At 41.6% G+C, this 13304-nt stretch overlaps 1 long non-coding RNA gene across 1 annotated transcript; it reads right to left on the reverse strand.

Moving 5' to 3' along the window:
- Nucleotides 1–6804: 6804 nt before the first annotated feature.
- On the reverse strand, nucleotides 6805–8032 carry LOC115157763 (uncharacterized). The gene is made up of 2 exons (XR_003868539.1): nucleotides 7965–8032; nucleotides 6805–7863 (listed from the first exon to the last, which is right to left on the reverse strand). It is a non-coding gene; the product is annotated as an uncharacterized LOC115157763 (long non-coding RNA).
- Between the last annotated feature and the right edge of the window lie 5272 nt (nucleotides 8033–13304).

Here is a 13304-nt window from a genome sequence, read left to right on the forward strand (position 1 = left end):
TCAAGTCCCATCATTGATCCCACTCAAGTATACTTGAATTACTTTGTAGCTGCATATTCCTGTACTGTAAAGACTAGGCCGAGACTTGAATGATGAAATCTATCATAGTACGGCCCCCGACCATTTCGTTTTCGCAACAAGGCAGTCACAAACAAACATGGCCTCTAATATAAGGGAAACATTTTACATTGACAGTACACAGGAAGTCATGATACCATGTCTGAACAGTAGTATGGTGGGGGTAATGAAGAAAAGAGGCCTAGAGTACAACCATAAGCTGATTATGGAAGGTTGTATAAGGTGATATACAAGAAAATAGAATATCAAGTGTGACTGACTACATAGGGCAGCGTTTCCCAAACTCAGTCCCCGGGACCCCAAGGGGTGCACGTTTTGTTTTTTTGCCCTAACACTACACAGCTGATTCAAATGATCAAAGCTTGATGATTACTTGATTATATGAATCAGCTCTGTAGTGCTAGGGCAAAAACCTAAACATGCACCTCTTGGGGTCCCGAGGAACGAGTTTGGGAAACTGTGACATAGGGAGTATTGTGACGACCCTCCCACTCTGTCTGCTGTGTTCTTTCTCTTTCCTCTTGTTTTCCTTATTAGGATGTTGGCGGGCGGAGCTGGGAGGGTCGTCAGCGATATGGGACACACCTGGGCCCGGGTGTGTCCCGGGATAAATACACCTCTTCCCCATTCATTGAGGAGACTCTCAGATTTTGGTTGTGGCATTTTTGTGGCTGTTTTGTTTGTTTGCTTTGGCACCTTTCAACACCCCTCATTATCACATTTATGCACGCAACCACACTCACTTACACTACTGATGACTGACTACACACACCATTGTTAATTGTATTTACGTTACTTCAGTTAATAAATATATTTTTGGTATTCCTTATCTCCATGTTGTCTCCCTTTTTGTTATGGACTTCGAGCCAGTTCGTGACACTATTGAAACCAGAGCATTGCTATCTCATCACAAGATGTCTTCTAGTATAGAAGGAATCATGCATGGTAGGGAATATGGATTCATAATATGGCAATCAGTGAAAATATGAGGCTGTAAGTAACAAACAAAAACAATCCCAGGAAATAGACATATCTGATATGGGCAGAAAGCTTAAATTCTTGTTAATCTAACTGCACTGTCAAATGTACAGTAGCTACTACAGTGAAAGAAAACCATGCTATTGTGAGGAGAGTGCACAGTTATGAACTTGAAAATGTATCAATAAACCAATTTGACCCATTTGGGCAGACTTGATACAACATTTCGAACAGAAATGCAATGGTTCATTCGATCAGTCTAAAACGTTGCACTGTACACTGATGCCATCTAGTGGCCAACATCTAAATTGCACCTAACCTGGAATAATACATTGTAGCTTTTCTACTCCATTTCAAACATCAAGGAAAAATAAAACAATACGCATGTTTTTTTTCTTTGTATTGTCTCCTACATTCATTTCACATTTCCACAAACTTTAAAGTGTTTTCTTTCAAATGGTATCAAGAATATGCATATCCTTGCTTCAGGTCCTGAGCTACAGGCAGTTAGATTTGGGCTGTCATTTAGGTGAAAATTGAAAAAAAGGATCAGATCCTTTAAGAGGTTTTAATGACAAAGCGCACTGGTATCTAAAACGTCATAGCATACAGTGATGTGAAAAAGTATTTGTCCCCTTTCTAATTGTCTCTACTTTTGCATATTTTTGATACTGAATGTTATTAGATCTTCAACCAAAACCTAATATTAGATAAGGGAACTGGAGTGAACAAATAACACAATTACATACTTATTTCATTTATTTCATAAACAAAGTGATGCAACACCCACTGCACCTGTGTGAAAAATGAATTGCCCCCTTACACTCAACTTGTTGTGCCACCTTTAACTGCAATGACTCCAACTCTGTTTTAGTGTTTAGAAATACAGTATATGCACTCTGTGTATCTAGTCCCCCCCATTCAAAGGCTAATAAGTATTTGTACAAATTCACTTATAGTGATTTAAATGTAGTCAAAGTTTATTTGGCCCCATATTCCTAGGACACTAGGAACTTGTTGGATGCATTTGTTTTGGTTGTGTTGTGGATTATGCTGTGACCAATAGAAATTAATGTGTCATGGGTGTCGTAAGGATTAGACCAAAACGCAGCGGGAATGTGTATACTCATCTTTTTAATAGGCAGAAAGAAGGAAAACCAAAACAAAACACACGTATACAAAAAAACCAACGACGATAACAGTCTTGTAAGGCACACAGCTAAACAAGAAACAACTACACACAAAATCCCATAAAAAACACCCCTCTTAAATAGGACCTTCAATTAGAAGCAACTAGGAGCAGCTGCTTCCAATTGAAGGTCAACCCAACAAACACCACATAGAAATAGACATACTAGAACATTACCCAACAAACCCCGAAACACTCTAAACAAACACCCCTCTCAAAACAGAACATAGCCCAACAAACCCCGAAACACTCTAAACACACACCCCTGCCACGTCCTGACCAAACTACAATAACAAATAACCCCTTTACTGGTCAGGACGTGACATAATGTATTGGATAATCATGAATGATGAGTGAATAATGATGAGTGAGAACGTTACAGAGGAACAAAGATCATACCCCACCCAAAAATGCTGATGCTAATGGTGAAAGGTTAGCATTTTTTGGGGGGGACGGGCTATGATCTTTGTTCCTCTGTAACTTTCTCACTCAGCATTATTCACGATTCATGTTTATCTATATGCATCCATATGAAAGTTGCTACACATAGGATTTCTTTGAATTTTTGCATTGTAATTTCAGAAAATGTCCATAAAATACCGGATCTGGCGCTAATAGTGGAATGACAGTGTTTCACAATACAGGTTTCATTCACATTTTTGACAGATGGAATTTTAGGACTTTTCCATGACTTCTAACAATATTTCCATGACCAACCATTAACGACGCCTCTATGTACGTTTAACGAAGTGTAATGTGGTATCGACACTGGGAGGCTGCTCTCTGATCCCATGGACCATCTCCTGTGGTTGTGCAAGGCACTTAAACCCCCCGCAAAGTAGAACACCAGTTAGGCAACTCTATAAAACACCTGTGGTCAACCCTTAATCTGGAGAGCTAATTGGGTGTGAAGGCTTTTGATCAAGCCCGGCTCAAACACATCAGAGCGATTTTTATCAAGGTCCAGTTGAGCAGCTCATTTCTAAAATGTGGTTTGTTTAAAGTGGGACTGGAATAAAAGCCTGCACACCCATTAGCTCTCCTGGAGGATGGTTGGCCACCCTTGATGTACAACATTGCAACATTACAACCAAATACATTTCATGACTTTTGAAATAACTTACTAGTTGAATACACCAAGTGTACAAAACATTAAGGACACCTGCTCCTTGACAAAGACTGACCAGGTGAATCCTGATGAAAGCTACGATCCCTTGTTGATGTCACTTGTTAAATCCACTTCAAATCGGTGTAGATGAAGGGGAGGAGGCAAGTTAAAGAAGGATTTTTGAGCCTTGAGACAATTGAGACATGGATTGTGTATGTGTGTCATTCAGAGGGTGAATGGGCAAGACAAAAGATTTAAGTGCCATTGCACGGGGTACAGTAGTAGGTGCCAGGCGCACCGTTTTGTGTCAGGAACCGCAACGCTGCTGGGTTTTTCACGCTCCAAAATGTCCTGTGTGTATCAAGAATGGTCCACCACCCAAAGGACATCCAGCCAACTTGACAACTGTGGGAAGCATTGGAGTCAACATGGGCCAGCATCCCTGTGGAACGCCTTCGATAAGTTGTTAAGTCCATGCCCCGACGAATTGAGGTTGTTCTGAGGGCAAAAGGGGGGGTGCAACTCAGTATTAAATGTCTGTACATTCAGTGTATATCAAAGTTCAAATGGCTCTGGTTGGCTACAAATATTTTTTATTCAGCTGAAGCAAGCGCACACATTTTTTTTGTTTAGTCATGTTAATCTTAGCTACCTTAGAAGTGTTTGCAGGCTGCCTGAACCGAATCCCAACTAATACAAACTCGAAGTGAATCGTTCGTTTCGTAAAAACAAGAATGAATCAACTTTGTATGTATCGTTTAAATGAATCAACTTTGTATGGTCTTATTCGCGAGTGTCGGTGATACGTTTTTTGGGACATGACAAAAACATCAATACATATTAATAATAGCTAAACAGTCAACTAAAGGTTACAATATATGTTTTGAATTTTTATTTTTTTATTTCACCTTTATTTAGCCAGGTAGGCTAGTTGAGAACAAGTTCTCATTTGCAACTGCAACCTGGCCAAGATAAAGCGTAGCAATTTGACACATACAACAACACAGAGTTACACATGGAATAAACAAAACATACAGTCAATAATACAGTAGAACAAAAGAAAACAAAAAGTCTATATACAGTGAGTGCAAATGAGGTAAGTTAAGGCAACAAATAGGCCATGGTGGCGAAGTAATTACAATATAGCAATTAAACACTGGAATGGTAGATGTGCAGAAGATGAATGTGCAAGTAGAGATACTGGGGTGCAAAGGAACAAGATAAATAAATACAGTATGGGGATGAGGTAGGTAGATAGATGGGCTGTTTACAGATGGGCTATGTACAGGTGCAGTGATCTGTGAGCTGCTCTGACAGCTGGTGCTTAAAGCTAGTGAGGGAGATATGAGTCTCCAGCTTTAGAGATTTTTGCAGTTCGTTCCAGTCATTGGTGGCAGAGAACTGGAAGGAAAGGCGGCCAAAGGAGGAATTGGCTTTGGGGGTGACCAATGAGATATACCTGCTGGAGCGCGTGCTACGAGTGGGTGCTGCTATGGTGACCAGTGAGCTGAGATAAGGCGGGGCTTTACCTAGATGACCTGTAGCCAGTGGGTTTAGCGACGAGTATGAAGCGAGGGCCAACCAACGAGAGCGTACAGGTCGCAATGGTGGGTAGTGTATTGGTGACAAAACGGATGGCACTGTGATAGACTGCATCCAGTTTGTTGAGTAGAGTGTTGGACGCTATTTTATAGATGACATCACCGAAGTCAAGGATCGGTAGGATGGTCAATTTTACGTGGGTGTGTTTGGCAGCATGAGTGAAGGATGCTTTGTTGCGATATAGGAAGCCAATTCTAGGTTTAATTTTGGATTGGAGATGCTTAATGTGAGTCTGGAAGGAGAGTTTACAGTCTAACCAGACACCCAGGTATTTGTAGTTGTTCACATATTCTAAGTCAGAGCAGTCCGGAGTAGTGATGCTGGACGGGCGAGCAGGTGGGGGCAGTGATCGATTGAATAGCATGCATTTAGTTTTACCTGCATTTAAGAGCAGTTGGAGGCCACGAAAGGAGAGTTGTATGGCATTGAAGCTCGTCTGGAGGTTAGTTAACACAGTGTCCAAAGAGGGGCCAGAAGTATACAGAATGGCTACCTAGTTATTAGTCTGTTCTCTATCATATTTTGTAGGGTATATAGGCCAACCTGCTGCTGCAATATCCGACTGTCTCTCCTTGACTAACGGCCCACTCGTGTACTCGCAAACACAGACAGGCTAAAGCGTCATTCCGATCTTGGTTGATATGTAGATTTTTTTGATTGATTAAAATATTTAAAAACTGTGCCAAAATGAATTACATTAAAATAAATCCCCATTACTTTTCCAACACTATTTGGGATTTGATTAATTCCCCAAACTTTTCCAGGTCTTAAAAACACCAATTTAAAATTCCATGACTTTCCAGGATTTTCATGACAATACAAACCCTGACATTATTACCACAGATAGAACAATGAGACAGATATTTCACTATAGATGTATAAATGTGAAGCATCCGGTTGGCGTTTCCACTACCAAATATGGTAGTGAGAGGAAGCCCACTGGTTGGCAGTGGGAAAAGATGGAAAGTGATGGATTTTGGCCGACATTCTGCAAATATTCTCATCAATTAAACATTTGATCTCAGTATAGTTTTCTGTTCCGAAAACTAAAATCTATTATGAAAAGAACGGACTAAGTTAATAAGACTTTACTCTTGGCAAAAGTATTTTTTAAATGGCGCTGTTTAGGAGTGGAAAGGCGAATTGAGTTACTGCACACACGCACTTCACAGAGTAGGCGTTCCCTAACGGAAATTTGCAGATGTAACTAGAACCCACCAATAGTATATCGCTAGCGCGGGCTTGTTCTGCCCACCTACTTGCTTGTTCTGCTCAATATGACTAATTTGTTCCCATTGAAAACGACAAGCTGTGGTCTATCTTGGTGTATTGGTATTACTGTCCGCCAGTGTTGTTGATGGGCTGTGATATTCGCCTAGTGATTTCTCCCGCCAGAGCGGCATCTGTTAAACGAGAGAAAGCTCTTCTGACTTTGTGGCTGTGTTATATAGTGGAAATCGCTCTGTAATTTCCTGGTTGCTACCACCATCTTCAAACAGCGGTTTTGGTTCACCAGATTTAAATATCTATAAAAACGATGTATTTGTTTTATTTAAAATATATCTACACAACTGTAGATGGTACAATGAATCGTTACATTATGCAGTGCTTGTTTTCTTACACAAACTGAAATTGAGCGAACAGTGTAGATTTTTAGCAACCAGGAATTCAGCGATTTCCACTAGATAACGCAGCCACAAACTCAGAACAGATTTCCCAGATGCAGCTGAAACAGGATAAATCAATAGGCGAATATCAAAGCCAATCACAACACTGGCAGGTAAGTAATACTGTGAAACACTTATCATTCCACTGCTAACGCCAGATATATTATGGACATTTTATGAAATGACAATGCAAATTTGTTTTATGTAGAAGTGTAGAAAATATTATATTCTTACTTACAATAAAAGTGACACCAAAATGACAATACATTATTCATAATTCAGTTCCTATTGGGCAAAACATAAACCGAAACACAGCCAAAACAAACTGCAAATATATCCAACAAGTTTGTTTAGCCACAAGCTTAATGTAGTCATTCTGTGCTAGAAATACAGGACCAAATGCAAAACTTTTGACAACTTGAATATACTAATTTGTCCAAATTCTTATAGAAAAAAAATACTTATAGAAAAAAAATTCTTATAGAAACTTCAAATGGGGCGGGCTAGATACATCAAGTGCTTTCATTTCTAAACGGTAAAACATATGTATGAAACAGATATGTATGAAAATACCCTCAAATAAAAGGTCTGAAAGGTTCTGTACTATCCCCACATATGAAACATTTGATCTCAAATCCAAAATGTGTATAGAGCCAAATTCCCAAAAAATGGCTATACTATCCAAATAAATATGTAGTGGAGTGTACATACATATTATGTATGCAGGATCTTTGATAGATTGTTGATTGTAGATGTGAAAAAAGTACATAAATAGACATGGAGAAAACAGAAGGCTGTCCAGGAATGTACCAATGTTGATGGCTGCTTGAAGGCATTCCATGTAAAACAATGATTTCTTCAGACACTTTTCTAACATAACAGACAAATAATGGCTTTGAACAATGCAAGAGTTAGACTAAAGATAAATAGAATAGTGGAATAAAAAAGTGTGAAATACATATCCAATGAGTTGTAGTTATACAACATTTTGCCCCACAATATATTAAGGCGAATATAAATCAAATTACAATCTAATTTAATCAAATCTGGAGTTTTGTGGAAATATCATGTGGGAAAACAATTGTGGAAAATAATACATTGGATGAGGCACAGTATCAATGACATGGCAGTAAAAGTCCAGAGGATTGTGGAAGAGATTCTCTCCTGGCTGGCTTTGGCTCGCCAGTTGCCACCCTACACCACAGACCATTGGCACAGCACATGTTCCAATTCAACAAATGCTGAAAACAAACTCACAATTACACCCTTGTCAACAATGTTCCTTGTTAAATCTACAACAGCACAAATACAAAATAGGTAAGAACACTTAGATTAACCTCACCCAGTGCTCCTCAATTCCGGAAGGTCACAAATGTCGGGCATGGACCCGAGGTCTTTATACTTAGCCACAATGCCTTCAGCACCCATTTAAGGAAGTGCAGTGATGATAAGGCCTCTAGAAACAACACATCTCTGCATTAGTTCCCTATATGGAGTCAATGCATGCACACATCACTGACAGAGAGAAACAGAAACTAAGGAAGAAAGAGAGGATGGTGAGTGAGATAACCACGGGAAATTAATAGTTTTTATCAGGAAATTGCTTAACTACAGTGCGTTTTGGCACTTAGTCATTTCTGAGTATGTTTTAGCAGAGGTTGAAGCAGATGAAACTGGCATAACAGTCATGACACAGGGACCCTGATGAGGCCTCTACAGGCGAGACTGTGCATTGTAGACAGCTAACGCTGGTTGACTTGGACAAACAAGACAAACTGGCACAAACAGACAGAAAAACACAGGTATAAATACCCAGGGGATAAGTGGGGAAGATGGGCAACACCTGGAGGGGGGTGGAGATAAGCACAGGTGAAACAGATCATGGCGTGACACATACGCACAAAAAGCCTATTTGTCTCAAATTTTGTGCACAAATTTGTTTATATCCCTGTTAGTGAGCATTTCTCCTTTGCCAAGATAATCCATCCACATGACAGGTGTGGCATATAAAGAAAATGTGCAGTTGTCTCACACAACGCCACAGCTGTCTCAAGTTGAGGGAGCGTGCAATTGGCATGGTGACTGCAGAAATGTCCACCAGAGATATTGCCAGAGATTTTAATGTTAACATAAGCCTCCTCCAAAGTTGTTTTAGAGAATATGGCAGTACGTCCAACCGGCATCACAACAGTAGACGATTTGTAACAATGCCAGCCCAGGACATCCACATCCAGCTTCTTTACCTGCAGGATCGTCTGAGACCAGCCACCCGGACAACTGAAGAACTTCTGCACAAATTGTCAGAAACCGTCTCAGGGAAGCTCATCTGCATGCTCGTCATTCTCACCAGGGTCTTGATCTGACTGCAGTTCGGCGTCCTAACCAACTTTAGTGGGCAAATGCTCGCCTTCGATGTCCACTGGCACACTGTAGAAGTGTGCTCTTCATGGATGAATCCCGATTTCAAATGTACTGGGCAGATGGCGTGTATGGCATCGTGTTGGTGAGCGGTTTGCTGATGTCAATGTCGTGAACAGAGTGCCCCGTGTTGGCAGTGGGGTTATGGAATGGGCAGGCATAAGCTACAGTCAACAAACACAATTGCATTTTATCGATGGCAATTTGAATGCACAGAGATACCGTGACGAGAGCACCAGGCCCATTGTCGTGCCGTTCATCTGCCGCCATCACCTCATTTCAGCATGATAATGCACGGCCCCATGTCGCAAGGAACTGTACACAATTCCTGGAAGCTGAAAATGTCCCAGTTCTTCCATGGCCTGCATACTCACCAGACATGTCACCCATTTAGCATGTTTGGGATGCTCTGGATTGAGGTGTGTTTCAGCATGTTCCAGTTCCAGACAATATCCAGCAACTTTCCACAGCCATTGAAGAGGAGTGGGACAACATTCCACAGGCCACAATCAACAGCCTGATCAACTCTATGAAAAGGAGATGTTTTGCTGGTTTTCTGATCCACGCCCCTACTTATCTGTGACCAATAGATGCATATCTGTATTCCCAGTCATGTGAAATCAATAGATTAGGGCCTAATGAATTTAATTGACTGATTTCCGTAGATGAACTGTAACTGAATAAAATCTTTGAAATTGTTGCATGTTGCATTTATATTTTGGTTCAGTGTAGTTGGCCCCTTCGACAACAGCCTCAAGGCTATAAATGACTGCCTACCTAGAGCAGATAGTTACATTAGACTGTGACTTTACAGTGTAATCACTGTTACGGTATATACAGTATATATTCCATTAGTGTAAAAGCTACCGTATGCTTCAATTCCCAGTCATGTGTACCAGGAAGCTCCCTTTGCTACTTGAGACCTGTCTTTTTCAGACAACTGAGGATGGATCACTGAATGAAACATGAAGTCCATGCAATTCATGACGTTTCCTACAAAACAATTTCCTTTGGCCCATTTTAGACAAACATATACACACCACATTCCCTTCAGTGTGGGTCAGTTAGCTCTTCCTCTGTGACCTGTTCCTAGTGTAACAATTCCCCTCCCCTGGCTTAAAGCACTGGAAAGAGGGCAGCCATGATTGATCCCTGAACAGGGGGCAGCCCCACTGAGCTATACATGAACTGGTGACATCGTCCAAGATGGTCAACCGTTGTTTTCAATGTAATCGTCTCCCATTTGCGTACACTGTTTCATGGTTGTTGCCATTGTTGTAGAGAGCTGATTACACCTGCACTCAGTGCTCACTGGAGCAGTTCAAGCAGCGATGACGTCATCCAGAAACATGACAGATAGTGGATTAATATAAAAACATAATATCTTTGGCTGTGAGTGCAAAAACTATTTTAGCAGCCTTTAAAGACACTTACGTGAATAATTGAATGGATATTTTGTGTACAAAGGTGATGTATTATTGCCAATATTCAAATTTGACTTATCTATGAGGCCGTCTATAGACGGGTTGGTTGTTTAGCAACAAAACCAATGCGTGTACAACTATGGGGCGAAACAGACGTGGTTGGCTTAGATTGTTGACAACATGTAAACTGTATTTCGTCTCCAATGTTTATTGAAAACATAAATACATTTGCACAATGAGCACTTGTCTCAAATACATTGTTACAGTTGTCGGTTAGCTAGCTAGCTAATTGTACCCATATTAGCATTGACATGAAATCAGTCAAAACAAGACATGGTATCAAGAACAATATGAAACTAGCTGAAATGAGTCATTACGATTCCTCACGTGGCAGTTTCTTGTCATTGTTGGTAGCCATCTGGCCATCCAGAATCATAACAACTTGCGGACTTATGCTCCATTGCAGCGTGTGCATCATTTTCGTGATTTTGTCAGCTAACCCATCTATGGGAATTGTGTTTTTGGGCTCAACTTCAGCTAAACTGCAATAACCCTAGGCCTGTAGGTGCATTGGAAAGCAGCTTCCAGACAGGAACCCTGAGCCTTGGGCAGGCCTGACTGACTCACCTTTAGCTTCAGACACACAGAGTGCCACAATCAGAGGCTGAATGTTTTTGTCGAAGTGCAGGATAACCAACCACAGCTCTAAGGGTTAGTTAGTTCCTGTTGTAGGAAATGTTACTAAACTCAGCAAAAAAAGAAACGTCCTCTCACTGTCAACTGCGTTTATTTTCAGCAAACTTAACGTGTGTAACGGCCGTCGTAGGAAGTGGACCAAGGCGCAGCGGGTTGAGTGCTCATTATAACTTTATTTAGAACACTTATCAAACAAAACGAACACGAATAGATGACAAACAGTAATGCATGCTATGCACAAACAACCTCCCACAATTCCCATAACAAACACACCCCTATATATAGGACCTTCAATCAGAGATAACGATAAACAGCTGCCTCCAATTGAAGGCCCAATCCCAATGAACTAAACATAGAACTAAACACCCTAGATCAGACATAGAAATGCACAACATAGAACCTAACCAAAAACCCCGGACTAATCTAAACAAACACCCCTCTACAAAACACATATACCAACAAACCCCGAACCACATAAAACAAACACCCCCTGCCACGTCCTGACCAAACTATAATAACAAATAACCCCTTTTCTGGTCAGGACGTGACAATGTGTAAATATTTGTATGAACATAACAAGATTCAACAACAGACATAAACTGAACAAGTTCCACAGACACGTGACTAACAGAAATGGAATAATGTGTCCCTGAACAACGGGGGATGTCAAAATCAAAAGTAACAGTCAGTATCTGGTGTGGCCACCAGCTGCAATAAGTACTGCAGTGCATCTCCTCATGGACTGCACCAGATTTGCCAGTTCTTGCTGTGAGATGTTACCCCACTCTTCCACCAAGGCACCTGCAAGTTCCCATACATTTCTGGGGGGAATGGCCCTAGCCCTCACCCTCCGATCCAACAGGTCCCAGACGTGCTCAACGGGATTAAGATCCGGGCTCTTCGCTGGCCATGGCAGAACACTGACATTCCTGTCTTGCAGGAAATCACACACAGAACGAGCAGTATGGCTGGTGGCATTGTCATGCTGGAAGGTCATGTCAGGATGAGCCTGCAGGAAGGATACCACATGAGGGAGGAGGATGTCTTCCCTGTAATGCACAGTGTTGAGATTGCCTGCAATGACAACAAGCTCAGTCCGATGATGCTGTGACACACCGCCCCAGACCATGACAGACCCACCACCTCCAAATCGATCCCGCTACAGAGTACAGGCCTCGGTGTATCACTCATTCCTTCGACAATAAACACGAATCCGACCATCACCCCTGGTGAGACAAAACCGTGACTCGTCAGTGAAGAGCACTTTTTGCCAGTCCTGTCTGGTCCAGCGACGGTGGGTTTGTGCCCATAGGCGACGTTGTTGCCAGTGATGTCTGGTGAAGACCTGCCCTACAACAGGCCTTCAAGCCCTCAGTCCAGCCTCTCTCAGCCTATTGCGGACAGTCTGAGCACTGATGGAGGGATTGTGCATTCCTGGTGTAACTCGGGCAGTTGTTGTTTCCATCCTGTACCTGTCCCCCACCTGTCCCGCAGGTGTGATGTTCAGATGTACCGATCCTGTGCAGGTGTTTTTACACGTGCTCTGCCACTGCAAGGACGATCAGCTGTCCATCCTGTCTTAGGCGTCTCACAGTACGGACATTGCAATTTATTGCCCTTACGAATTATATTTGAAAGACAGGGTCTTTTGCTGAGTTTATATTTTGCATAGCAATTGGCAAGCCTGCTCTAGCCATTCACTAGTCGGTACCAAAACATGTAGCGCAAACAGACACTGTAACAAGCTATGGGCCATGACCTCCTTTATAGACAAAACATGTATACAAAAACAGCCCATAATATAGACCATTAGAGCCAAGGAGAGTACCAAGATAGATCTACCAAAATAAAGACAACGCCAACATAAAGTGTCTTAATAGGGCGTTGGGCCACCACGAGCTGCCAGATCAGCTGCAATCCGAATTGGCATAGATTCTACAAGTTTCTGGAACTCTATTGGTGGGATGCGACACCATTCTTCCATGAGAAATTCCATTATAGGGTGCGTTGTTGATGGTGGCGGAAAACACCTTCTCAGGCGCCACTCCAAAATCTACCATAAATATTCAAAACACACACACACTTTAAAACCCCTATGCTCCTTTGAGACCCCTCTTTAAAAGTCACTGTGCAATGGAGTAGTC

The sequence above is a fragment of the Salmo trutta genome, chromosome 21 (genome assembly GCF_901001165.1).
Source record: "Salmo trutta chromosome 21, fSalTru1.1, whole genome shotgun sequence".
In the NCBI taxonomy this organism is placed as follows: domain Eukaryota; kingdom Metazoa; phylum Chordata; class Actinopteri; order Salmoniformes; family Salmonidae; genus Salmo; species Salmo trutta.